The following is a 27,727-nucleotide window of genomic DNA, read 5'->3' on the forward strand; positions in this document are numbered from 1 at the left end:
AGTTATCAGAATAGAAAAATGATGAGAAAACAAGCCCTTACCAGAATGTTTCCTCAAAAAACAAAAGAGCTTCAGGAAAACACGTCTGGGCCAATTCCTACACCTTTCACATCTCCCAGTCTTTGCTGATTTTGCCTGTCTGTGCAGTTTGTAAACGATGTTGTTCATTTATCCATTCATTTATTCATGAAAAAAGTAATTACTGAGAACCTATTACCTGTGCTTGGCTAGGTGCTCATGATGAGGCAGTGCACAAAGGAACAGACTTCCTGCCCTCAACTAGAACAGATGCATGGCCACACAGGGGTCAGGTCACAAGGGAACAGCATAATAATTATCACAGTCATGGTATTAAAGTGATAGCTAGCATTTATATTTTAGTTATTATATTCTGGGCTCATTACACACACACACACGCATATACACATTTACACACACGTAACGGTCCATACAACTCCATGATTAAAGTACTCTTATTATCCCCATTTTATGAATTATGAATGCGGGTCAGAGAGGTTAGAGAACTTGTCTAAGGTCATGCAGCTAAAAATGGTAGAGCAGGGACATAATCTGAAGCAGACAGACTTTGGATTTCACGGTGCTAACCCCTCCTCTCTGCCTCTGCATTTTTGAGCATCCTGTTCTAAACATGTCTGTGGATGCACCGTCTGCCCAGAAGTGTGCTGGGTATAAACATTCAGGGTTAATATGATACTGAGCTGGTCCTCAAGGAGCTGTTCATCTTCTGTCTATTCCTCTGAATTAGTTCTCTATTGTTACTGTACAAATTACCACAATTTAGCAGCTTAAAACAACACAAGTGCGTTATTGTACAGTTCCGTAGGTCAGAAGTCCTGTAGGCTTAGCTGGTTTCTAGGCTCCAAGACTCTCAGGATGTCAGAAGGCTGGGATCTTATCAAGAGGCTCTGGGAAGAATCTGCTTCCAAGCACATTTAGGTTCTTGCCAGAATTCAATTCCATGTGGTTGTAGGACTGAGGTCCCCATTTCCCTGCTGACTGTTGGTCAGGGGTCATCCTCAGCATCACCATCAGAGGCTGCCCACATTTCTTCTTCTTTCATTTTTCAAAGTCAGTAACAATGAGCTAACCTTTCTCATTCTTGAAACCTCTCCCCTTTTGCCTCATCTTTCCTCTGCCTCCCTCTTTTGCCACGTCTTAGCTTCTTCTGCCTTCTCTTCCTTGATTACAATGAGACAACCTTGATAATCAAAGATAATCCCCCTATTTTAAGGTCAACTGATTAGTAATTAGTGACCTTAATTCCATCTTCAAAGTCCCTTCAGAGCAACTAGATTAGAATTTGACTGAATAATCAAGGGACAGGCATTTTAGGGGAACATTTTTTAAATTCTGCATACCATACCCTCACTTTGAGAACTGTCAATGTGTACCAATATCTTCTCTAGTGATACCATCCAGCACCCAGCAGAAGCAAACATGGCTACCCTTCCAGAGCATGAAGCACCAAAGACCTAAGGTAGAATTGTGGGCAACTGAATAACAAGGAAGAGTCACAGATGCCCCACGAAACTGTCAAGCAGCATCAATACAACTGAGGCAGAACTGGGGGAGGTGAGAGGATACAGAGACTTTTAAAGCAGAGAGATCAAAGACACAGCTCAATGGAATCCACCATTTTGCCCCAGGCTGATCACAATCAGGGCCTGTCTATCAACCACTCCCAGACTTTCTGAGGAAACTGGGCTGTGTGACTGTTTCTCTTCTGCACCCCATGTAATTGTTCTTCAGAATTTTTAAAGATTGAAGAATGTACATATGATTGTAGTCATTCTTATTCAGTCAGTACTTTAGTGTAGATAAATGATGAAGGGATGAATAGATAATCAGAGAGAGGAAGAGAGAGAGGATGCTCTTACCACCATGCCTTTCCTACTTCCCTGCACCACGTTCCACAACAATTTCTGCTGCCACTATCATAAGACTTTTTTTTAATAACTTGTTCAACAGCCACCTTCCATTCCAGATGACCAGATCTGTGAGATGAGCGTTATCATCCACCTTGCTCACTTCTGTACTTGCTGTTCATTGTCCAACACATTGTAAGCTCTCATCAAATATTTGCCAAATAAAATGAATTTTGGTAGCATGTTTCATAAATCAAAACTCCAACAAGAAGCACTTCAGCTTCCTAAGTCTTCCTCTGGCCTCCACGTCAAGAACACTTGAAGCTATAGGAGTTTGTAGACAGTGTCTGAACCCTCAGGAGTGAATCCCTGGTCCTCTCCAAATCAGACTCGGTTGGTGCTCCTCCTTCTTTTATTTTTCTCATGAGGAGGATTGGCCCCGAGCTAACATCTGTGCCAATCTTCCTGTATTTTGTATATGGGATGCTGCCACAGCTTGGCTTGATGAGCAGTGTGTAAGTCCATGCCCAGGATCCAAAACTGAGAACCTGGGCTGCCAAAGCTGAGCACATGAACTTAACCACTAGGCCACTGGGCAGGCCCTGTGCCTCCCTCTTAGAGTCAGGAAGTGGCAAGTATCTTCTTACTTTGACAGGAGGGGAAGAGTCATGGGAACTTGAATAAAGACTAGTGGTTGCAAAAAGGAGTTCAGGGACCTATGGAAGATGTTTATTTGGCTTGAACAGTTTTGTTTTGTTTTGCTTTGTTTTAAACTGACTAACTTTAGATTCTAATGCATTTTCAAATATGCCCCACTCCCCAGCACTCTCTATTACTTAGAGCAGCCCAATTTCACTTATTTTTGCTACATGCCTGGTCCCTACAGGCATTTATGTTTCTTTCTTCACAGCTGCACACGCCACCGACCCTAGTAGATGTAAACCCACCCACCAAGTTCACATGAGGAAGAGGGGGCCCTATTGCCCCTAGCTTTGGCTTGCCACCCCGCTGGCTGTCCTAACCCTGAGACACCTTTGGGTCAATTAATCGTACCAAGAGGCACGTCCTCAGGTTATCTTTCTCCTGAGTTTTCATTTCCTCTCTGCTCCTGCTCTTGTTCATTCTTTCAAGCACTAGTTTTTGACACCTCGTCTTTGCCTTCTCATCACCATCACAACTTGCTGGGACACAGGTATGACTTGGTCCAACTAGTTGCTTCGCATAAAAAGGAGTCGCGATCTCCTTCCCCTCATTCTGAGAAGGCTGAGGTTTTTGGCTTGATGCCATTAGCATTCATTGTGTTAGAAAAGAAAAGCAGAACGGAACAGATCTGCCATTTGTTTGTTTCTCTGTATTTGTTTGTTTTTGGTTGCTTTTGATCCATACTTCCACGGTCTTGTTCATGTTCCGTATTAACCATCCTCACAATAACCATTCTGGGGTACAGAATACTCTTCCCCATAAGTGGAATGACCAGATGTCCTACTTGCATGGGACCATTCCTGTCCATGCCTGTTGTCCATTTGTAGCATCTTCTTTTACTCTCAAAAGTGTCAGTGTTTGAGCAATAAATTACATGGTTACTACCATCCATTAACCAAGTCAGTGAAATATCCCTGTTAAGAATGCCAAAATGCCAGGCCCCTCCTTGCTCACTGTGATTTTCAGTATTATATTGTGAGAAACAAAAAGAAGCTACACTTTTCTAGATCTTGCCTCCCATCTACCATGACTTATTTCGTTCTTCTTTACAAAACTCTCAAACATAGCTCCTGTCTCTTCTCACCTGCTCCTTCTATGCTATTTGTTCCCCTATAATTTTCTCCATTGTATCTTGATGGCCTGTCCCTTTTCAGACTCTTAAATTCCCCTGCCATATGTATATTGATATTTCATTATTTTCTCTACACATTGGGATTACGGGTTTCTCTTTCATCTCAGTTTCGAATTAATATACCCTTCAGAAGGCTTCAGAGAAGCTGAACTCCTGTGAGCCTCATTTCTGAGTCCATTAGAACTTATTCGCTGACCCCTTGTGTTGGTCAAACTCTGCTTTTCATGGTTATTTTATCCTTTCAGTTCTGGCCCTTCCCTTCTCCATTCCTAGGCTGATAAACTCCATGATTTTGAGATCAATTGCACTTCAATTACCTCAGCTTTTAGTGTCAGACTTTAAATGGTCGTACCCCACACTTCTTGTCTCTCTTCTGTTCAAATTTTGCCTCTGGCTGACTTTGTGCTTATCTCACTTGCTTCTAATTCAGTTCAATTTTATTTCCAAAGGATAGCTAGATAATGCTTTAATTTTGATAAATATACCTATACCCGTGAACGTTCTGTGGAGGTGGGAGAGAAAAATCTATGGATAATTGTGCCTTCAACAGAATTCTGCTATGGGAGCAAGTAATCAGGAGCCCAATCGTAGGTCACTGTGGTAGGCATGACACGTATTCAAAGGGACATCACCCACCAGTTTCCTGGGCACAGAGAACATCCCTCAGCCTCTCCCATTGTTCTCAAGGTAAACAATCCAATGGTCAGTCAGGGAAACCCATTCCTGAGACTGCCCTTATGTTATGTGAGTGGTGTGCAGATCGGCAGTTGTGCTGGCATTATTGCTTCCTGCCCAGTGTAGATCTGCAGACACGTATGTTTAGCTACATGGGTCCCTCCCAGGGACTACAAACCATCAACAGAGAGGCAGCCACCTCTAAAATATACCCTTTCTATCATGCTCAACGCTCAGGGTACCAGCTTTCTTGTCACCCTTTTCTTATAACAGATTAAAATCCAGCAGTGTTCAAAATTACCCTGAATGAGAACCATTGTTCTATAGTAGTTGTTTTCAATTCTCTTTTTGTTTATATTTGTTTAAACAATCAACACCCACCCCTACCCTACTTGGATCTGTCAGGATCCAAATAGGAAACCAAACATCACTACAGGTATTTCAAACAGAAAGGATTAAATATAGGTATTGGTCACAGCTATGGGCTGGAGGAGCAAAACAGGAAAACACCTTATTGAGAGCCCAGGATCCATGTCTGCTGAGGGGCTTTCCATGGGAGGACATGAGCCACCTGAGTAGGATCCCAGGAGCCTGTGTAATCAAACCACTGCTACTGTCACCTTCACCGTGATCCTCTCAGTGATGCTGTCACCTTCACTGCTGCTGGAGACACGGCCAGACCCAGAAAGAAGAGAGTAGCTTCTCTCCCTTGTCTTCTGTGCTCCCTCCATTGAAGAGCGTCCACTGTCAGAGCCCATCCTGAAGCCAGTTGGCAAAGGAGTCTGGATAATTTAATATGTGGAGTCCTGGGGCCTTATAATGTAGAGTAACGTGAGTTCAAATGCAGCTGTAAATGAACAGTCAATGACTTGTACAAACTCTGTCTCTGTCCCCATCCCCATTTTTTCAGTTTTGTTTTGTTTAAGAAATGTGGTGTGGAATCCTGATATATAATAGCAGGGAAAGTAAAGCACCTCTGGCAGAATGAGTTTGGGGGCACCTGGAGCTGAACGCATGCCATCTCACCCTCCCTTTCTGCGATGGTCTGTAGGGTACTATTTGAGCCCCAGGATCAGCAGAACCCAGTTTGAAAATCCATCTCTAAAGGTTTTGTTTTTTTCACGTCGTGAGCAGAGGACTTTGTGGTTGGTTCTCTAAAGGCAAAGAAGACATATGGACAGTTTTCCTTATATAAATGAAGATTTATTATAAGGATATAAGAGATTAAGAGAAACTCCTTGGCTTCTATCACAGTGTGTGGTATGTAGCAGACATTCAACAAATATGTTTGAACAACTGGAGGTCATTCTTTTCTAAGATATGTGGTCACTCTGGTCTCAGATGTTCTAATATTGGAGTGCACCGCTGGCCTCAGAGAGAATGAGAACAACAGCTCAATGCAGTTTCCTGTGCAGGTTGGCAAGAGTCCCTTACTTTCTCAAAAGGAGGTTATAAGGGGTTGGGTTGTTCCCATACTGTGTTGTTCTCTTGTTGCATGGAGAGTGCCAAACCTGAACATCATTCTCTTTCTACTCCAGGCCATTTTTGGTTTCCGCTAACTCAGGCAATGGCCTTAGGGTAAATCAGTACAGCTCAGGATTGCATGACTCAATTTTTCTAACACTGCATAGCAAAAGCTATAGCAACAGGACGCAGAAAGATCCACTTAGGTCAGGGGAGCAGGAGCTTGGCAGACCTTTAGATCATCATGGACTCTTTTCCATGTAAGGACGGGCAGTTGTATAGGTCATTAACCTGGTGACAGGGCACCAGTTTGCTGTCATGATTTCAAGCCACAGCTCAAATACTTCCTTTTTTATGCTTTTCTGGAGCTATAAACCTGGAATAACTGTCCCTCCCCCATGCTCCTGTAGCACCTGGGCCAGACCTTTCTCATGTCACATGTATTGTGTTGAGATTATTTGTCTTGCTGTTTGTCTCTCTAACTAGGCCATCAATTCATTGACAGGAGGAAACATCTTATTCAGTATTGTATCCCTGGGGTGGAGTCCGTGTCTGGCTGGCTCCTCTTGAACCAAAATAAGCCTCTGGCCTTAAATTAGTCACCTCCCAATAGCAATTTTTCTCTACTTCTGTAGTAGTAGAATGTCAGCAGGGCACATTACTGCCCAAAGAAAGATTGAATTTCCCAGCCTTTCGGTCATCTAACTGCAGCCATGAGGCTAAGGTAATGCCCATGCAATATGAGTGCGAGCAGTGTGCTCCATTCTGCGGGTATTGCTTTTAAAAGGATAGAGTGTGAGCTCCATTGGTTGTTTTCCTCACTACTGCTGGCTGGGGGATGGTGAGGCCAGGGCAGTTAACTTGGATCCCCTCACGCAGGGGAAGTCATGTATCAAGGAGGGCAGAGCTGGTACCCGCTCTGCCCTGGCCACTTTCCTCTGATTTCCATGTGAAGGAGACACATACTCCAATATTTTTTTAATCCACTGTATATTGAGTCTCTTTGTTAGTTTACACGCTAGCTAATACAACACTCTAGGTCCAAATTCTGAATATAAGGAGTGTCAACCAGGAGTTCAACAGGAAAGAAATGACGCATACAAAAATTAGGATAACCAAGGAAGGTTTGTTTACAAATGGTTATTATAAAGGTGTGGTTGTAGGGGAAATCAAAGGGATAGTGCAGTACCCCAGATCTAATAGTATCTGAGCTGTTAGCACTTCTAGGTCCTAAGAGCTGAGTTAAGGGAGTAGTTATTCAGCTCTTGATGGACGGAGAGATGGTTATGAAGAGTTGGAATTCTTAAGGGGAGCAGTGTCCTTCAGTCAAGGGACCACCCAGTTCAACACTCTGACCTCACTCTCCTCCCTCACTGCTCTCTCCCCCAAGGCTGACCTTTGAAGAATGGGAATACAATAGGAAGTTGAGCACCCAGGAACCCTACTGATGTCATCCATAAGGCCAGCCTCTTGGGGCACTGAGCAGCCTACAGAGGGATGAAGAATGATTGTGAAGGAGTACACAGAAGATACTCAGCTTAAAGAGTAGGTCTGCTAAAGACATGCAGAAAATATAGGCACAGAAAGAATAGCATTATATTCTGCTTTTATGGCCTTATCTATGTTTATTTATTTATTTAGTTTTGGTGAGGAAGATTGTCTCTGAGCTAACACCTGTAGCCAATCTTCCTCTTTTTGCTTGAGGAAGATTGTTGTTGAGCTAACATCTGTGTCAATATTCCTCTATTTTGTATATGGGATGCCACCACAGCATGGCTTGATGAGTGATGTGTAGGTCCGTGGCCAGAATCTGAACCTGTGAACCCCAGGCCACCAAAGCAGAGTCAGTGAACTTAACCCCTATGCCACCAGGCAGGCCCCAGACCTTACCTATGTTTAAATGTGGATTTTTAAATTAATTTCTAAGAAGCTGCCTAATTAGGAACTCAGTGGGATTTACTTCCTCCCTTATTGCTGATAATGTGATGACAGATTCAATAAACAACTCAACAAACATTCCTTAGACATCAACTGTGTATCAGGCATGGTGCTAGGTGGTGGAGACTAGAGTCTGGGGACTGATCTCTGAGGAGCTGATGGACTAAGCATATTTTTCATTTAATCTTTTCCAGCACTTCAACTCAGGGTATCCTTAGTTTCTTGCACCATCTTTTAAACAATTTTCTTGAGAGTTATGAAGCATGATAATGACAGCTGTCCACATGTTTATTAAACTCATATTTAATAAATACAGGTCTATCAAGAGAAAAGTTAGTGTCTGGCAATGGTACACTGAAAATAATCAGCAAAGAACCATGATTACTGCAGCAGAGGCTTCAGAAACTAAAAGCACTCTGTCACATTATGATGGAAACTGTATCAGCCAGAGTTCTTAGAGGCAAGCAACAGAAACAAAATGTAACTATCTTAACCAAAAAGAGGCCTTACTGGAGAGATATCAGGAGTACAGTTGATGGAGTCTGAAGGGTCATGCATAAACTAAATGGGAAGAATCTAAATACAGTAATTAGAGAGAGACTCAACTGCTATAATAAAGAGATGCCCAAATATTTTGGATGATGTTTGCTGGACTTTACTTTTTTCTTACATAAAAGTCAAGCTAGTCCATAGAGGAGGGTCAGCTCTCTCTACAAAGTCAATCGGGGTCAAGGTCCCTTCTATTTTGTTGGTCTACCATCCCTAAGTTGCCCTTTTTTGCAAGGTCAGAGTTTCATTGATACAATGACCTCATTTAAACCTGCAGAAGTGAAGAAAGAAAGGAGAGTCAGAGCAAGGAAATGATCCAGTGCCTGAAACCATCACTTCTGCTTACATCCCATTATTCAAAACTTAGTCATTTGGCCACACCTAGTTACAAGAAAGGACGGAAATTTGAGTCTGTAATTGTCAGTCATATGCCCAGCTTAAACTTTACCAAAATGTATAAGAGGAGAATGGATACACTGGGACTGTCAGCCGTCTGAGCCATATCAAGGGAATTCCAAAGGATTAGCCAAGTAGTAGCCACAGCAAACATCATTCTGTAGAAATAGTCTGATCTGTGTGCCTCCTTGGCCACTCCAGTGAGACTTACCTCTTACTACCCCTGTACACTTACATCATCCATTAAAGTTTCCGAATCTCAGGAAAAGTGACTTATTGACCTACCAAAATCAGCAAGTGTCCACCCAAAGATACACTGAGGCAGGAAGAAAGGGAATGAATCCCTTTCAAATTCCATAGCAGGATGCAGCCTTAACACCCCTGAAATGAACATGATGAGGAATTCTGCAAATTGGAAGCCTAGAAGAGGGTACTTGATATTAGAAACTGAAATCTGCTATAAAATATATCATTATAAAGAAGTTCTTACCTTTAAAATTATTCTATAAAGATTTTCTTTCATTCACTTCATTTGTCTATTAGTTCTAGTTCCACGTATTATAAACTCTGTGAGTTATGGGTGGCACGGTGCTGAGAATGTCATTATAAATTCTTAATCAAAATTCTTGATCCCTATCAAATGAAAAAAAGTCATGATTTTGGTGAGTTATGGAGTATTCTCATTGATCTAATAGCTTCAAGCTAATGTCACAGAAATAACCCCCAGGTACAGTTCCATAAGAGTGGAAAGAGTATGACTTTGGAGTCAGGCAAACCTGAATTTAATATGTGTAGTGTATTTTGGCCAAATAAGTTTACCTCGTTGAATTTTATTTTCTCATGTATACAACAGGCATAATAGTCTTACCCTATCGGGCTATTTTAAAAGCCAAATTAGAGCATAAATAAGTACTGCTTAGCATGTGGTAGGTACTCAGCAATTATCAGTTTCGTTCCCTACCACTTCCATCCCCCAGATATGCTTCATTTAGTTGCCAAGATAATGCGATGTCTGCTGTAGGGGATACAACATATATTCCAGTTAAAAGGCATCGTTTCTGGCCAGAAAACATGTGGCCCACACACATGAATAACTTGAATTGCATAGGCAGTTTTTCTAATGAGTACTTCTCCCTCATCCGAATTATAGCTTAAGCCTGTCTGGAATTCTAAACAGTTAACAGTGTGAAATCTGACTGATTTAGAGAGGTGGATCAGAGAATGCTGCAAAGATCATCTATCTGATTGGTATCCCAGCATAATTTCAAAAAGATAAAAATATGACTTATGCAAACATAGAATGACCAAGTGCCTGATGTTTTCTTCAGCTCATTAATTAAAGACAGAACCAGTAAAATGATAAATGTAGTTCAAAGCATCTTAGGAATGGTGATGTATATAAGTGAGTCAATCAAAGAAAAACTGAAATTAATTTGGTAATAGATAGAAAATTGATTAATGCCCTACAGAGCAATAAAACTGTAACCTTTGAGATTATCTCTTTTGTTGGAAGACATCCTCAAGTCAACATGTAACTTCTTAGTGTCTGGACCCTAACCAAATAAATAGCAAAGTCAAACAAATATACAGTCTCCTGGATAATTAAATAAACCTTGTATGACCCTGTTAAACAACATCCCAATATAACATTGAAAGAACATGGAATCATCCTTTTGGCTTTATTTTCAAGTTTTAGGTAATATTTTTCTTATCAAATACAAGCTCATTGTTAACTGACTATAGCACCTAAATATAGGTACTGATTAACAGCCTTATTTGGGTTATTCAAAAAGAATCAACTGCACACGTCACCGTTTCCAACTTTGAAGCTAACTGATGCAACAATAGTCAAAACATCACATTCACCACGCAAATCATTTTTCTAAGGGATGCAACAACTCCCTCTTTCTCTTCCACTCCGTTTCTTGACCATAATTTCACAATTCCCTAACAACAAAATGACATATGTGAAACATATTTTTTCAACAGTAACAGAAATTAACTTTCTACAAGTTATTATTATTGAATGACCCCAAGAAGTTATGTGCAAGAAGACTCCCTTTTGCCCTATCTACCTACAGAAACCATTGCGAAAGAAGGTAGATATATTTTAAAGTTCACATTCTCTTTAGTAAACTAGGAATTCTGATTTTAAATGACAATCAAACTGCCTGGTAGCTCCAGGGCTGGCCTGAGGCAAAACTGTAAAATTTGCAAAGTGTGATTTTTGTTTTCTTTCGTCCTCTTCCTGGATCTTCTCTACTTTTTTCTGCCCATCTGTCCATGACAATATTCACTTATCTTGGCTATTCAATCTAATCTCCCATGATACCCTGCTCCAGACTGCCCTTTCTAGCAAATGCCTCAGACGTGGGAATTTTTCCATTTCAGAGAATAAGAAAGTCCTATGCCCCTGTATATTCATTGTACATGCACAAATCCTTCTAGAAATGATTTCTGCTATATGTAAGAAACTGCTTGTTTCTGATATATCAATTTTCTCCTCATCTCATATAATAGTATGTGTGGGTATTTTGTGTAAGTAATTTACCTAGCATCTGATGGTGAAGGGTAATCAATAACATGGCTTTGTGGAGGCAGGCTTCCTCAGGGGTCCTCTAAAACCAAACCTGTAGCAGCATGATTGGGTGGCCTATATTGACCGACCCTGACTGCCCATGTTCAGACTAATGCTGCCTTCACCCTCATTAATGAAGTCTTTATTATGCTATGAGTCTGATGTTAGGTCAAATATCTCTTTTTTCTTTCATCTTCTCAGAAATTGAAGAGTCTGGATATATAGAAAGGTCTTTTTATTAAGAGAAATGACATGAAAAGGTAATTTAAGAATGACCCATATCTTGGGAACTATATAAGGCAAAATTCTCGCTTCATCTCATGAATAATGTACCTAGCACAGACTCATGCATATGTGGGTGTCTGATGTTTGTTGTTTTCTCATTTTGAAATCTTCCGTATTTCTTTTTAAAGATTAGTACCTGAACTAACATCTGTTGCCAATCTTATTTCCTCTTCTTCTTCTTTTTCTTTTCCCCAATGCCCCCCAGTACATAGTTGTATATTCTAGTTTTAGGTCCTTCTGGTTGTGGCATGTGGGACGCTACCTCAGCATGGCTTGATGAGTAGTGCTAGGTCTGCACCCAGGATCTGAACTGGTGAAACCCTGGGCCACTGAAGCAGAGTGAGCGAACTTAACCATTAGGCCACAGGGCTGGCCCCCATATATTTTATTTGTATCAAATAGAAGCAAAATTCTGCTTAAGTAAACTCATTTCTATAGCATGGGCATAAGTTATTTCAAATAAGAAAATATTCATTGAACATCTACTATATAAGGCACTCTAGGTATTGCAAAGAATACAAATATCACATAATATATCAGAGGTTTCTAAACTTTCTTGGTTCACAGCATCCTTAGTGTCTCATTAGGTTTTTTCATAGCACTCACTTAGTGAAAAGAAATATCTAAGTATTTCATTTCTTAAACAATTAGGTCCTATCAACTTACTAACTATTTGTAAGAAGTTGATAGCCATTTGGAAAATAATACACAAAAATTGGAAGAAAACATAATATTTTTTTATTTTACTCTTATTTATTAATGGGATGTATACGCCTGTTGAACACAGCACAAATTCTCAAATGCTGGGATCAGATTGGACATTGCTATTCTCATTTCTTGCCCTACATTAATTTTTTGCATTTGTTATGACAGCAAAATCCAACTTGGCAAAATGTGACATCATGAATGGGAATATAGTATGATCTAATATTGAAACGGTGAACTACCTCAAGCTTGTGGTTTGTGCAGCGACTGACAGATGTCAACTGTCACTGCTTCCCTCGAGAGTCTAAAATAGCCAGCAGCACCCCTGTAAATTCACTGTCGGACCCCAGAGTGCAACAGTGCACAGTTTGGGAACCATATCAACATACATTACTATTACTATTCTCAAAGAATTTACAATTTATTAGGTATTAATATCCTCAATAACTATCATGAAAATAGAAAATACATTTCTAAAGATTAGCACTTGGAAAGATCAAGCCTGGCTTTAAAAAAAAAAAAAGAAAGATGAATTTTAAGAATAACCTCGAGGTTTGGGTAGTATTTTGACATGTAAAGACAGAGACTGGAGGAATCATGATGTCAGAGCTACAGGTCCTTCTGAATATTTTGATGCAGGTTATGAACAAGATGCTGTGGATGAAAAGATAAGTAAAACACAGCCACCATTCTCAGGGTTGTTCACTCATCTTTTAGTAAAGGAGGTATAGCAAATTACCTAATCTCGTGGGAAATAGATGGCGTGAAGGATGGGGAGTGGGAAGGAGTGATCCAATCTAAGATCTGAGATTATGGATCCAGCAAGTGTAATGCCAGTATAAGAAATAATCCAGCTCTCTCACTATCATTACTAACAAACTAGTAGGAAATATCAACTACTTCTCTTGTTACTTATGTGACCGTAAAAAATTATCCAGAGCAGAATTCATTTCCTCTAACGTGGACCTATCAGATTAACGAGCAAAATTTCCAAATCAGATAAGCAAAACATCCTGAAATTGAAGAGACAAATCCTTGCTCCATTTTTATTCATTTCCCAAATGAATCAAATTTCCCAAACTATTGCTCTCTACCTTTTGCCAAACCACAATTAAATTTATAAGTTCTGGCATACTAAAAAATATTAATAATTTTACCTAGACCTTTAAAAGTGCTTGTGTAACACTAGCACAATTTATAATTTAGCAGCTACTGGCTGATATGGTTTTAAACTTAAATAGAAATTATTAAATTCATATGTCTAAACCCACACAGCCTAGAAACATACACTTACTGAGCAAGAAATTAAAGCAGTCCACAAAATATTATAACACTTCATTAAAAATAGTCCCCCTTAAGGTGTTATTATCCATTTATCAACTAAATTGTAATCTACAATAAGTACGACAAATATTTTAGTATGGCTGCCTTAAATTAGGATGAAGTTCTTGATGGATTAAAGACTTCCAAAATAAATGATAGCTCATCAGCTGTGACTTGAGAACCTCTATCATGTTTTCTGGCCAGTAAGTACACTGTTTGTCCTCAGCTGGGTCCCCAAAGGTCTGCCATTGTGGCCATTTTCTCAGGTTAAATCATTAGATATCTTTCAAAATGAAAATGTTAACTTGGTTGGAGGTAATACATGTGAACACTTTTAATACATTTCCTGACATATAGAAAGCATTCAATAAATGCTTGTTATTACTTTTTAATGAATACATTAACACTCAATCTATGAGTAAGGAGTCATTTGTCAAATTAACTGTCACTTAGCAAAGTGGAATCAGAGAGAACAGGACAAGGAGAGAGAAATTTGATTGGGGATGGGGAAAACAGAAAGAGTCTGTTCCAAACTGAACACTGACCCAGAGACACTCACAGACGGCTTACTGCGACTTTAATATTGATGGGTTTTTTTAAAGATTTTTTTTTCCTTTTTCTCCCCAAAGCCCCCCGGTACATAGTTGTATATTCTTTGCTGTGGGTCCTTCTAGTTGTGGCGTGTGGGACGTTGCCTCAGCGTGGTTTGATGAGCAGTGCCGTGTCCGCGCCCAGGATTCGAACCAATGAAACACTGGGTCGCCTGCAGCAGAGCGCGCGAACTTAACCACTCCGCCACGGGGCCAGCCCCTAATATTGATGTTTTTAAAGAGAAGAGAAGGATATTGCAGACATGCTTTACCTTCTTCAGATTTTTTCTTTGGGGCAGCCATAAGGATAATTTTTATCCTTCATGCTCTCTTCTTTGCACCATTCTAGTACTGGTAATCTGCTCTTAGCTGCTGGCTAGGTGTTACAAAGAGTGGCAGTTGGAAGGCATTGTTAAAATTGAAAGAAAACATAAGAATCACGCTACGAAATGGTGAATTCCACTTCTCCACTGGATCGTCGATGGTGGATTTAAGGGTTTCAAAATGTCACCTTGAGAGGCTGGACAGGAAGTCTTGTGTATATTTGTCTCTGTCTTTGTTTTCATTCAATATGGCTGCCTGAACTTCCATTAACTCTTGCTCAGGCAACATTTTCTGGGGGAAGTTCATAATTCCTCTTCAGCTGCGATCTCTTCCATAGCTCGCATTTCCTCACCCCCAACTGTCAGGGCCATCTGTGCTCTCTCTTCCCCAGGAAGGCCCCTTGTGCCAAGTCTTTCTCCCACTCTCATGCCTCCCTCCACGGAAAGAACATACAGATATAACTCTGAATTGGCAGGGAATTTTAAAACACTAGAGTTCGTAATAACGCTAGATAATATGTTCCAAATACGGTTTATTTCAAATTACATAGAGCCAGAAGAATTAGCGATGAGTCATATAATACAGAACCACAAGTTTCACCAGGTCAAATTCCCTGCAGACCCAACACTACAGAGACAAACTTTATAACAACGAATGATGTTGTCACCCCGGGGAATATTACAGTATTCTTCCTATTAAGTTCAAGTAAACAAATCCTTTTCCAAAGGGCTCAGCTCACTGATTTTAGGAATTTTACACTCATAGGAGATATGTCCACCTACCACTGAAAAGATTATCTGCTGGATGTCCAGAACTGTCATGTGTTCTCCTCTTTCTCCCCAAATCCATCCCACTTGGTTTATCACACATACAATGCACATGTGTGTGAGTGGGTATGGGTAACACATTAAGTTTGATAACTTTACTTAGAAACTGAATATCTCACCTAGAAATTTTATTCTTCTCAAGAACTACACAGAGTTACAGAAGTATAAAGGAAAGGGAACAATTCCAAATCAGGGACCTCCTTTAGAGATTCTCAATGGTGACTGCACATTGGAATCATCTGAGAAACTTTAAAAAATGCAAATACTTGGGTCCCTCTCTGAGAGAGTCCAGTATAACTGGATAAGAGTGGGCCCTGATCACATGGACTTTCACAAGCTCCTTGGTGCTTCTGATATGTCACCAAGGTTGAGAGCCACTGCTTCAGAAGGAAGGACTGCTGCCACATGCTTCACTTCCAGAGGTGGACGCTGATACATATCAGGCCACCACTGGCATGTTACATATTATGAACACATATGAGCAGTGAGGACGTATACCTACTATGGGCCAGCAGCCATGCTAAGTATGTTGTATTGCCTCATTTCATTCTCAAGACAACCCTATAAAGACTATATTAAATTACTGTTTTTCAGATAGCGAAACTAATATGTTCCTCTCAAGATGATGAACTAGCAAGAACTGCTGGTTTCTCCCTTCAAAATACGCCTGGAGAAACTACTGAAGCAAGAGAGAAGCGTGAATCTGAAGAATGAACAATAGCAAAACTGTGAGAATCTCTTGGGGAATCTGAAGGTTCTTGCGAGTTGGAGGATACCTGTGAAAGACAAGCTGGGAGGGGCTATGCTGGGGTCTGGAGCAGAGAGCAGACAGAGGGAGCAGAGGAACGAGAGTCTGAAGAAGGTTCAGTTCTGCTCTTTCTCTTCACCAAACCTTCACCCCCTCACCCACACTCAGGAAGGGAAAATCATTGGCTACACCATCACCTCAAGGATTAAGGGACACCAGAGTCCACAGAGCAACAGCAGAGTAGAAGAAAGGCCCTGTTGGGATGGTGTGTTAATAAAATGGATCTTGGTGGCCAGTCACCCTCTCAGCCTTGTGTTTCTTCACCTCCAAACTTCCAGAGTTACAGGAAGGGATACTGTACCTTCCAAAGCCGAATCTCTTTTAGAGTTTAGATGTGCATTCTTGACCCAAGCAGATGGCCAGTGGTCTTACAGCAAATGGGTGTTGTCAAGAGTGGCCAATGATGACCAAGGCTCAGACCACTTTCTTTCCTTAAACCAAGAGTTCTGAACCTGAAATTCAGAGCATTTCCTTCAGTGACATATATGGAAAACCACAGTAGTATCAGCAGTATCTGTGACTTTGTTGCCAATTTAATCTCAGATATTTTCTTATCAAATTACAGTTGTTACAGATATTCTGAAATAGCCTTTATATTCATCATTCCTTCAAAATTATGACAATTATTTATTAGGCGTGATTCTAAATTTTGTTATTTAATATAGTAACAAAAACATGTAGATAATTATAAACACAATATGTTTCACTGTTTTTATAACTTAATTTCTATATGATTGGTTTCCTTTGTAATCACATAAATTTTATTTTATGCATTTAAAAATGACATCCTGACAAGGGTTCTATAGGCTTTCCCAAGCTGCCAACGGGGTCCATGGACCAGGGAGGATTAGGAGTCCTGCCTTAATCTCACCAGAAGGAATCCAGAAGGGGCTTGGGGTCTTCTGTAACGCGCAATAGCCGACTATGGCAGAGTGGTGAACTGACGTTCAGCATTTGTCCATACCTCCTCCTAGTTTGCTTTCCTCTACTGCAGAGGCTGTAATGCTATGAACCTATATTACCAAGACTTCAAGAGAAAACTTGCTAGGTCATAGCATACATGTGTGCATGCATATGTGTATACTTCTATATCCTCTATAATCTGTATCTTTATCCCTCTGCTGATGCATGTGTGGGCATGCATACACACACATACACACTCACACACAAATATATCTATACATGTACACATACTCACACACACATGTACATTACTCTCCAGAGGAGGCATGCCCATCTACCCTCTCACACGTAGTGCATGAGGGTTCTATATCCCTATCACTTGGAGGCAATCTAGATGCCCATTCCTGGAGGAATGGAGGGGTAAAATATAGTGGAGATATGCAATGGAATAAAATGTAGACTTATATATACATAAAAAACATAGAACTTTTAACACATAATGTTGAGTGGAAAAGATAAAAAATAAGATCTATTGTATAATATAATTTATGTAAATTAGAACTATGTGCAAAGAAAGTAACAATACATGTTTTATAAGAACATATACAAATATAAGGATACAATCAAACACATTAAAAGGTTCACCTATGGGAAGCAAGAGTAACAGGACTGAGTAAGAAGGATAAAAATGAAATGAATAAATACAATGAGAGGAAACTTGCATGGACCAATGACAGTAATGTCCTTTGAACTGAAGAGAATGATTAACTCAACTCTCTGTACCTAAGTGTCTATCTCCACAAAAAAGAAATAAACTAACTCAAACAGTAGGTAATTCCCCTAAATTTATACAGATAATCCATGATGGGGATAAGTTTCAAAGACAGACCTTCCTTCTCAAATTATGGCTAGTGAGAGGGCAAGGAAACATACATGGCGCTACATATGTTTATATTTATTCTCTCAATTTGGTCGTTGAATCTATTGCCTGAGATATATGTAAGTGTACCTATTTTCTAGTCGAGAACACTGAGATTCATAGACACCACAGAACAAGTCACAGAGCCGGGAATTCAAGTCAGGTTTTCCCAACTTCAAAGCTCATGGTTTCCGATGCACAGTATGGGCTCAATGAATTCCGTCACTGCCGCATTCGCTGTTTAGTTTCGTTAGCATTTTATATAAGGTGTGACTTTCCAAGTAGCCACACTGATAATTAAGTCTCTGCAGACCCATAGAGTTAACATCAGACAATAGTTCCCTGTTTTCTCCTTCCAAAATGTTCACCAGTAGCAAGCTTTTATTGTACTCCATCTTAGAAGTGAACTGCCAAGTATGGTTGAAGAAACATTCCTTTTAACTGCTCTGGTATGTTCCTACATTTTGTATGGCTGTTAACATCAAAGAGCGGTCAGCTGCTGTTAGGGGAACACTCAGGGAAGAATTTGGGGGCTCTGAGACAGAAGCATTCATTTCTATAAATGTGAAGTAAAAGTCAGTCTTTTCATTACACAAAAAAGTAAAAGATCAGAAGTGATTCAGAGACCTCAGATGGATTGTGAGGGGAGAAACAAGGAACGAGAGAAAATGAGAGGGAAGAAAAAAATTGCTTAGTATTTTTTTTAAAAAAAATTAAAAATTCTCATCTGAGAAATTAAACGATAGAGACCTGATGGCAGAGATTTCAAAAATAATGAGCCATCTTCTGAACTAATTGGTCTGCATAATGCGACTCTCTGAGAGCACAAGTGATTTCATTTGTTTGCAGAACATACATATGCTGTTATTCCTGGAAGGTTTGAGAGACTTCTAGAAAGGGACCAAAAATCACCTGGGAAAGTTAATGTCATCTCTTTTCTGATTAATGTGAATGATGAAAGCAGTTTCCAAATCTTGAAGGAATTAGAATAGCTTCCAGTGAGCCAGAAACAGCTGTCTTCCTCTGACGTTTAAGGAAAATAGATCCAGAAGGACACGATTCTACTGTCACCTTGCAAAGGATCTTCAGGGCAATCAATATTATTGCACTTAGGAGAGAAACCAGAATGACGTGATTTTGCCAGTCTTTTTTGCTTTATCCTTCCTGGCACCTTCTGACTACCACTGCCCCAGCCTTCCTCCTCCAGCCAAGGCTCCAGAGTTTTGTTGTAAGCGCAAAACAGGTTGAATTTGTCCAGTTTTAAAAGGAAGGTTACATTTCCAGTTCCCAAGTGATATTTCTTCCCTTCTTGAAAGAAAAGAAGCTTTGAATTAACACATGGAAAGAGTCAAGTAGCCAAATCTAGGGCATTGCAGGCTTGTTCTCGGCTTCCCCACTGCCTCCCTCAATGATATTCTCACCAATGGTCAATCCCACACTTTGGTTAAACTCCTAGGAGAATTGAAACTAAAGTTATTGAAATAATTAACTCCATAAATACTTAGTGATCAGTTATTACATCTGAGGCATACTGATAGATTCTTGGAATACCAAGAACAATAGCTATAGACATAGTTCTTGTCCTAATTGAGACTGCCGTCTAGCAGAAAAACAAATAATTACACAATTAAATTTTTAATGAAAATTTTAATGTGTCTACTTTGTGCCAGTACTCTATGCTAAGTACTCAAGACTATTTCCTCTACTTTGTGCCAGTACTCTATGCTAAGTACTCAAGACTATTTCCTCTACTGCTCATAACAGCCCTTTGGAATAGATAGTATTTATCCACTTTACAAATATAAAAAACTAAGACTCAGGAATAATGTCATTTTTCCAAGATCATAAAATCGGCAAACAAAGGAGTCTGAATTCCTACAGATCTGCCTGATTCCAAAGCCCTTTTTTTGTTTTTTCAAGCACAGTTGGTCGTCTCCATGGATATGGATCTTCATGCATTCCAGCACCTATATTTTGGTTTGTTGAATTTAAGTCAATAAGGATTTATCCTGTAGAATGCCCCTTTACTTTTACTGGATCCAGACATTCCTAACACTGTCTTAAAACTAATATCTGAAACTGCAAATTCTGATGACAATGGTAATTAATCATCTCTTAGGCTGTCTTTTCATGGTCCACCTCTAGGGGTTTTTAGGGTACCATTTGTGCCTGACATAGAGTAGAAGATTCTCTTCCTTCATCCTAGAGATTAAAACAAGACTGACCAATTGCAGTGTTGCATTATATCCTTGGATATTATTTTATTTCCTAAGGAGAAATGATAATCTACTAAATGAAGATATTTTAAAGAGTTTATTTTGATCTAATAGTTAAAACCTGGTAATATGGTTCATTTATAAATCAACTGTTATTGCTTGCAGAAAACCCAAACATAAGTCTAAGGATGCTCTACCATGATCTCATCTAAGCCATTCCAACAAGTAAAGAAAAAATACTGGTCCTTTTTCATCTGGCATAGGCAATATAAAGTTGAAAAAGAATAATGTTCCAGGGATTCAAATAAACATACTTTCCTGTATCTACCCTACAAATGCAAAGTTCTCTCCAGGCTTTGAACTTAATCCAGCAGTGGGCAGGCCCACCCACTGTTTTCTCTCTTTGTTGACCTAGGTGAGATGATTCATGCATTGATCAAGAAAGAAACAACCATCCATCAAGGTAAGAGCCTTTGGCTGCACCAAACATCAGCAAATCCAGCCAGCATGCTGCCTACATTAAAGTACTCTAGCACATTAATTTCAAACCTGCACCCTGTAGATATATTTGGAGCAGTCTTGAGCTACTGATCTACAGACAAATAAATCACATTTAATAGGTCCTGTGCAACAGCTAATATTATCACCATATATAATCCATGTAAATCATCGTCTTGGAGAAAACGTTTTAAACATCTGAACCTTAGGGGAGAAACACACACACACACACACAAACACACATAATATTAGTGCTAGAAGTAGTATCAATACAGAAAACTGTATAATTGGGAGCATCACTCACATGTTTATTGAAAAAACAATCATAGACTATTAACATTGGAAAAGAACTCAGAGCTTGTTTTTGCTTGCTTCCTACCCAATTCAGGATCCTCCTCTACAGTATTAAAACCCAAAGGTCACTTGGTGTCTGGTTTAACTTTCCAGGAATGGCAATGAACCTGTGTTACAAGGCAGTCCATTTTATTTTTTAATGTCTCATTGTCAGAAATTTCTTCTACCTAATAACCCCAAACTCATGTTTCTCTATTGTCTATTGGCCTTGATTAACCCATTAAGTTTATACAGAGGGAAATCTAACACCTCTCTCATGTGAAACGTGATCACAATCATTACTTCAGCAATTTCTAGGATTTTTTCCAAGGTATTCCTGAAGGTCACTATTGCCGCCAATTCTATTTGCCTTACTCCCAAATCTGCGGTTTCTAACAGACTTCCTATTGCCCCAAAAATGTAGCTTCTCTTTTTTCACATTATCACCCAGTTTACATAGGTTTCAATTTAGCTTTGTTAAGATGCTCACCTTCCACAGCTGCATGAATTCAGATCACTCTGATGAGCAAACTGCTTTTCAACTATTCATTTCAAAAAATTTTTAGACTTACAAAAGAGTTGCACAAATAGTACAAACAATCACACTTTTCATCCAGATTCCTAAAATTTTCACATCTAACGTAACTGCAGTATAATTTTCAAGATCAGGAAATCATCATTGATATCCTATTACTATCTAATCTACAAACCTTTTTTTTTTTCCAATTTCATCTGTCACCCTATTGTCCATTTCTGATTCAGGATCCAATCCAGGATCATCCATCAAATGAAGAATATTAACGTTCACCAAAAGCCCAGAGCAAGTGGAAATAATTTTCTACATCCCTCCCCATAATTTTCCTCTTTACCCTACTCCAAAATGAAAAGAATTCTCCAGCAGAAGTTTCATTTAAGTAAAACATTACTCTGATAATAGGAAAGAGAAATTGGTTCAGAGCAACAGGCAAAGCCAAGGTGGTAACCATGATAAGCAGCTTTTACATAAGAAGAAATCAAAGACTATTTTATGTGAACAAAGTCACTATCCCCCATTGCTCCTGGAACTAATTCACAAAGAGGCTGTGATGTTATCATGGCTGTACAGAAGAGCAAGGGAATTTCAAAGAAACTCAAGGCATTAATTAAAGCAACTAAAACTTCCCTCTTCTACCATAATTAAAGAGGAAAGAGCAGCCTTCTCTCTTAGTGTGTGTCCGTCCTTGGGCAACTCTTTCACCGAAACCTACTAAAGGACCAGTGTTCCTGTCGCTTGGGTAAGTCGTGTGCACAGGTATTTAACTCAGTGCATGTGTTCAGAAAGAAAATGTAGAACGTTGATCTTCATGCAGTTTCCAACCACTTACTATTCCTATTTCCTTCAAAAATATTTCTAATTAAAAATTCATGCACACACACACACACACACACACACACACACACACATGAATTCACACACACTAACATCCTAAAGGTCCCACGTGTACTTTGTGGGCTAAGTTTCACTACACAGAAAGGGGATAATTAGGAAGAGCTGAAAGCAGAAAATGGTAAGTCAACTAGTGATTTCATTGAAGAAATTAGAAACAGCCTTTCACTAGCTGGAGGAAAATAGTTGATTTCCGTTCCATAGCCTACTCTTAATCTTGCAGATGAAAGGAACTATATGCGAGAGATAGAGACATACAAACATAATTACAAGATTTTGTGCTAAATGCAGAGATAGAGGTGAGTCCTTGTTTGTAGAAGATAGAGCCTTGTAAAGGGAGAAGGAGCTATAGAGGAGAGCGGGTAGTAAGCATCCATTATGAGGGACGCAGTTCTGTGGCAGCCCCATTAACTAGAGGAAAGAGTGACTAAGTACAACTTCGCTAATGGATATTAATGACCTATATTCAACTTCTTCTTTGTTTTACTGTGAATGACTCTCTTCTCCTATCAAAGGCCAGTGTTCCCTCTTGTGCAGATTCCGTCCCTCCCACTTCCTCAAGGATACTGCCTCACCAACTATTCCTTCTCTTTCCTGAATCAACAATCTTTCTGTGATACTGGCTCATTCTCATTAGCATCCAATCAAGCTGTTATTTTCCCATCTCAATAATAATAATAATAATAGTAATAACCTCTCCTGATTCTGCAGTTTCTTTCATTTACTTCTCAATATTTTTGTTCTTCTTCCCTGAAAAACTCCTCAAAAGAATCATCCATACTTGCTTTCTTCAATTTTTCTCCTCCTCTTCTTTCTTAATCACACTCCAATCAGGCCACCAGCTGCCAAGATTATCAATGACCTACACGTTGTTCAACCCACTGGTCAATTTTAAGCGATACACCAGTAACTAGAACAATGCCTGGCACGTAGTAGGTGCTCAAGCATATTTGTGAAATACATAAATAAATGAATGTAGCTAACACATAGTCAAGAAGATCTTTTTAAACTGTACAACATAGGGTTGTACACTCAGGGTAAAAATTAAGGAGAATATTTGCAAAAAGTCCGTTCAAAAATGCTTAATGCATGAATCAAAAATTTTACCAACCAATCAACTTTTAGACATGTTGGCATAAAATATGAGTCATGCAACAAGTACTCAATGAAGTGGAAAGAAAACATCTTTTACATTCAAAGAAAATCCATTTAAACAGCATAAAGAAAAACTGCTATTTTGGACACCTAAGTTATTACAAACTCATCTTTGGTATTTTTAGGTCCAGGTCAAAGAACATTCAAGAATCCCAGAGCCATAGAAGAATGCAATTGAGAAATAAAGGACAATTAAAGGGTGAGAAAGGGGGTTCTAAGAAGCTTGGTCAATAACCATAAAAACAACAACAATAAATAATACAACTAATGTCTACTGAGCATTTAACTATTGTCAGGTACTACTGTAAGCAATCATATTCGTGACCTGATTCAGTCCTCTCACAGTCCTTTGAAGCAGTTACAATTATTTTCCCCAATTTTGTGATAAGCAAACTGAAGCCCAGAAGTTGAAGTAACTTGTCCAAGGCCATACAGGACGTATGCAGCTACTATGAGATGGGGCCCGGATTCAATCCCAAAAAGTCTAAGGACAGTCAGGTGAGGGCATTACTATAGAGCTCAGAGTCCACCAAATGCCAGAGCATTCCATATAACTCTCCCAAAGGCAGGTCTCAGGAAAGTCGCTCAGACTTTCTCTTTGATGAGGCCAATTTCCCCCTTGGTCAACTGATTGAGTTAGCATCATGACATATAAGTGGCACTTAAAATAAGATGTGATTCACATTATTTATGGCCCTCATCTAAATCAGGACCTGGTCTCCAAAAATGAGAGGCTATGTCGTTATCCCACACTATAAAAGACTCCTCTAGTAATTCATCCAAAAACAATTAATTAAACAAAACCAGCTAAAGCTTTCAACCTCCGCAAATTAAATTAATTCATAATTAATAAGATAACAGCAATCCACTAGGCTATAATCATTTAAACCAGTAAAGCAGGGTAATAATAAAGTAATCAATTTCATCTCTTATAGCAAAGAGGCTTTAACACATAGTTTATTTATGTGAAAGAAACATGGTCAGTAACCTGTAGGGAGTGAACGTAAGAAATGAACGAATCAAAGGGATGCTGTGGAGAGAAATTTTTTTGTTTTAAAATCAAAAGGAGTCTTTCTTTAGATGGAATTGACATCCCCATTCTTTAATGTGTGAATATAGATAAATGACGAATAACCTACTACTGATAATCACCATCTGTGTTACAGAACACAATTATGGAATTTCTATAGCATAGGATTTAGTGGAGGCATAATCTGTATGGCTATGAAAGTATAATTTTTGGAAGAGCTAATATTCTGCAAATAAATAACTATATAATTATACATGAAACTATTGCACTTAAGATCACAACAGTGATAAGACCCCATTAAAAAGGAATTCATAGAAACAGAGAATAGAATGGTAGTTATCAGAGTCTAGGTGGTGGGGGAAACGAGGGATGTTGGTCAAAAAGCACAAACTTCCATTTAGAAAATGACTAAGTTCTGAGAATCTAATGCACAGCATTGAGGTTATAGATAACAGTACTGTACTATATATTTGAAAGTTGCTTAAAGGGTAGATCTTAAATGTTCTCACCACACACACAAAAATATGGCAAGTATGTGACATGACGGAAGTGTTAGTTAACTCTCTGGTGGTAATCATACAGTAATATGTATGTATCAAATCAACACGTTGGACACCTTAATGTTACAAAATGTTATATGTCAATTATATCTCAATAAAGTTGGAAAAGTAAAAGAGTCCATGAAAGAAGAAATTTCAGAAGTAAAAACTAAATATGCCTTAAGCACAGGAACAGTTGAGCCAGATTTGAGGGAGGTACAGGCCAGTTCAACAGAGAGTCACATACTGCCTCAGGATTCTGGAACTTTTTTCTAGGGGAAGTTGAAAGCAGATGTTGCTACAAGGATAATGCTATCAGAAAGAATTGGCCAAAATAATCCTAGTGAAAGATAATATTTTTGGTCATGGGAAGAAACTGTTTAAGTTGTCAGACCAAGTGTCTACAACCACGTCTCACCACGCATGATCGAATGTTTGGTTAGTGCTATGAACCAGAAAGTCAGAAACATCAATGCCCTCTTTTGCCAAACTATATATTCTTTCCCACTCATATACATATGTGTGGAAGCTGTGGCCTTTCACTGATACTGCCTGAGTATAGGTCTGCTCAGAGAGCATTCAAGGCCATTTTCTTTCTGTTGTTAGAGTTTGTCATCACCAGATGAATGAATTGTTATGTTGGTTGTGTTCTATGGAATAAATACTTAGTATGTTAATAAACTGACTAGCGTGTTTTCAACTCAGTTTATTGAAATTCGGTGTTGCAAATGGTGCCCAGAAAAGTTTCCTCAATGCTCTTCCCCCATTCCCTAGCCCCACATTAAAAAACAAAAAAAACTAATAAAAATTTTTGTTTTATGTTGAAGCAGGAAAAAAATTTTCTTCTTTGTATAATCGCTATCTTAGGTTATGGTTTACATATCATAAATTTCACTTAATGTAAGTAGTTATCTTATTTCTAATAAACTTATACAGTTGTGTAACCATCAATGAAATCCAATTTTAAAATATTTTTACAAGCGCCTAAATTTCCTTGTGTCTATTTTGAGTCAATTCCCCTTCTTTTCCAAGCTCCGGAAACTCACTGATGTGTTTACAGTCTTTATAGATTTACTTCTTCTAGCTGTTTCTTACAAACTAAATCATTACATATGTGATCTTTCATGTTGGCTTATTTCACTTAGCATAACATTTCTGAAATTCCTTCATTCTGTAGCATGTATCAGTAGTTCATTTCTATTATCACCGAATGGTATTCTATTGCATAAATACACTACAGTTTATCCATTGATTGGCATTTAGACTATTTCCGGTGTAAAGCTAGTATGAATACTACTGCTAGGAACATTTGCATACCAGTCTTTGTGAATTCATATGCTTTAGTTTTTTCTGGGTGGATACCAAGGAGTGGAATTCTTGGATTTTATGGCAAATATACATTCAACTTTTTAAGAAACTGCCAAATGTCTATCCCAAGTGGTTGACCCATTTTATTTTCCCCACAGCAATGAATGATGGTTCCAATTTCTCTGAATATGCACCAAAATTTGATTATTTTCAGTCTTTTGAAAGACATCATCATACCCATTGGAGAGAATATGTAGGTAGATCGCATAGTAGTTTTAATTTTCATTTCCCCAATGTCTAATGATGTTCAGCATCTTTTCATGTGCTTATTAATAATTTTTATATCTTTTTATCATCTTTGATGAAGTGTCTATTCAAATATTTTGCCCAATTTTAAATGGCTGTTTGTCTTCCTATCAGCAAGTTGTAAGAATTCTTTATATATTCAAAATACAAATTATTTTTCAGATATGCAATGTTTAAATATTTTCTCCCCATCCATGGCTTGTCTTTTATTTTCTTCATGGTGTTGTTTGAAGAGAAAAGATTTTAATTTTGGTGATGAAGTCAAATTTATCAAATTCTATTTCATGGTGTTCTAAGAATTTGTGCCTAACACAAGATCAGAAATATATTATCCTATGTTTTATTCAAGACATTTCCTAGTTATAGCTCTTATATTTAGATTTGCATTCTATTTTGAGTTCATCTTTAATAGGGTGTGATTTACAGACAGAGCTTCTAGTTTTGCATATGGATATCCAGTTGTTCCGGCACTATTTGCTAAAAAGACTATCATTTATCCATTGAAGTTTCTTTGAGCCTTTGTTGAAAATCAATTGACTGTAGGTTCCACTGATCTACATGCCTATGATTTCTCCAATACCATGGTATTGGAGTGGCTTTATAAAAGGTCTAGAAACCAGGTAACATAAGTCTTTACATTTCCACTGCACATGCACACAAATTTCCCATCAGCCAAGGCTGTGTGAGGAGTTTGTCTAGCTAGACCTTCTATGGCTCTCTCAGCTCCTGGATCTCTGTTAAATTTGTGGTTGGTCCACACCCCTAACTGGGTCTGCAACCTCAGGCTAACAGAGCTGTATGTTTTCCCAATTTGTTTTCTACCAAGTTTGCTGTTTTTTTCCCCAACAATGCCAGTGGGCATGGATTTTTTCATTCTCCACTCCAAATAAACTCTGGCCCCAATGCAGCAAA

At 38.9% G+C, this 27,727-nt stretch overlaps 1 long non-coding RNA gene across 1 annotated transcript in view; it reads right to left on the reverse strand.

The window, feature by feature from the left end:
• Positions 1 to 27,727, reverse strand: part of LOC111770374 (uncharacterized) — a 129,245-nt gene that overhangs the window by 17,089 nt on the left and 84,429 nt on the right. Inside the window, exons 3-4 of the long non-coding RNA XR_002803614.2 lie at positions 16,484 to 16,634; positions 9,233 to 9,375 (exon numbers count right to left, since the gene is read on the reverse strand). This is a non-coding gene — a long non-coding RNA (uncharacterized lncRNA). The remainder of the gene's footprint in view (positions 1 to 9,232; positions 9,376 to 16,483; positions 16,635 to 27,727) is intronic.

Source organism: Equus caballus, chromosome 24 (genome assembly GCF_041296265.1).
Source record: "Equus caballus isolate H_3958 breed thoroughbred chromosome 24, TB-T2T, whole genome shotgun sequence".
In the NCBI taxonomy this organism is placed as follows: Eukaryota; Metazoa; Chordata; class Mammalia; order Perissodactyla; family Equidae; genus Equus; species Equus caballus.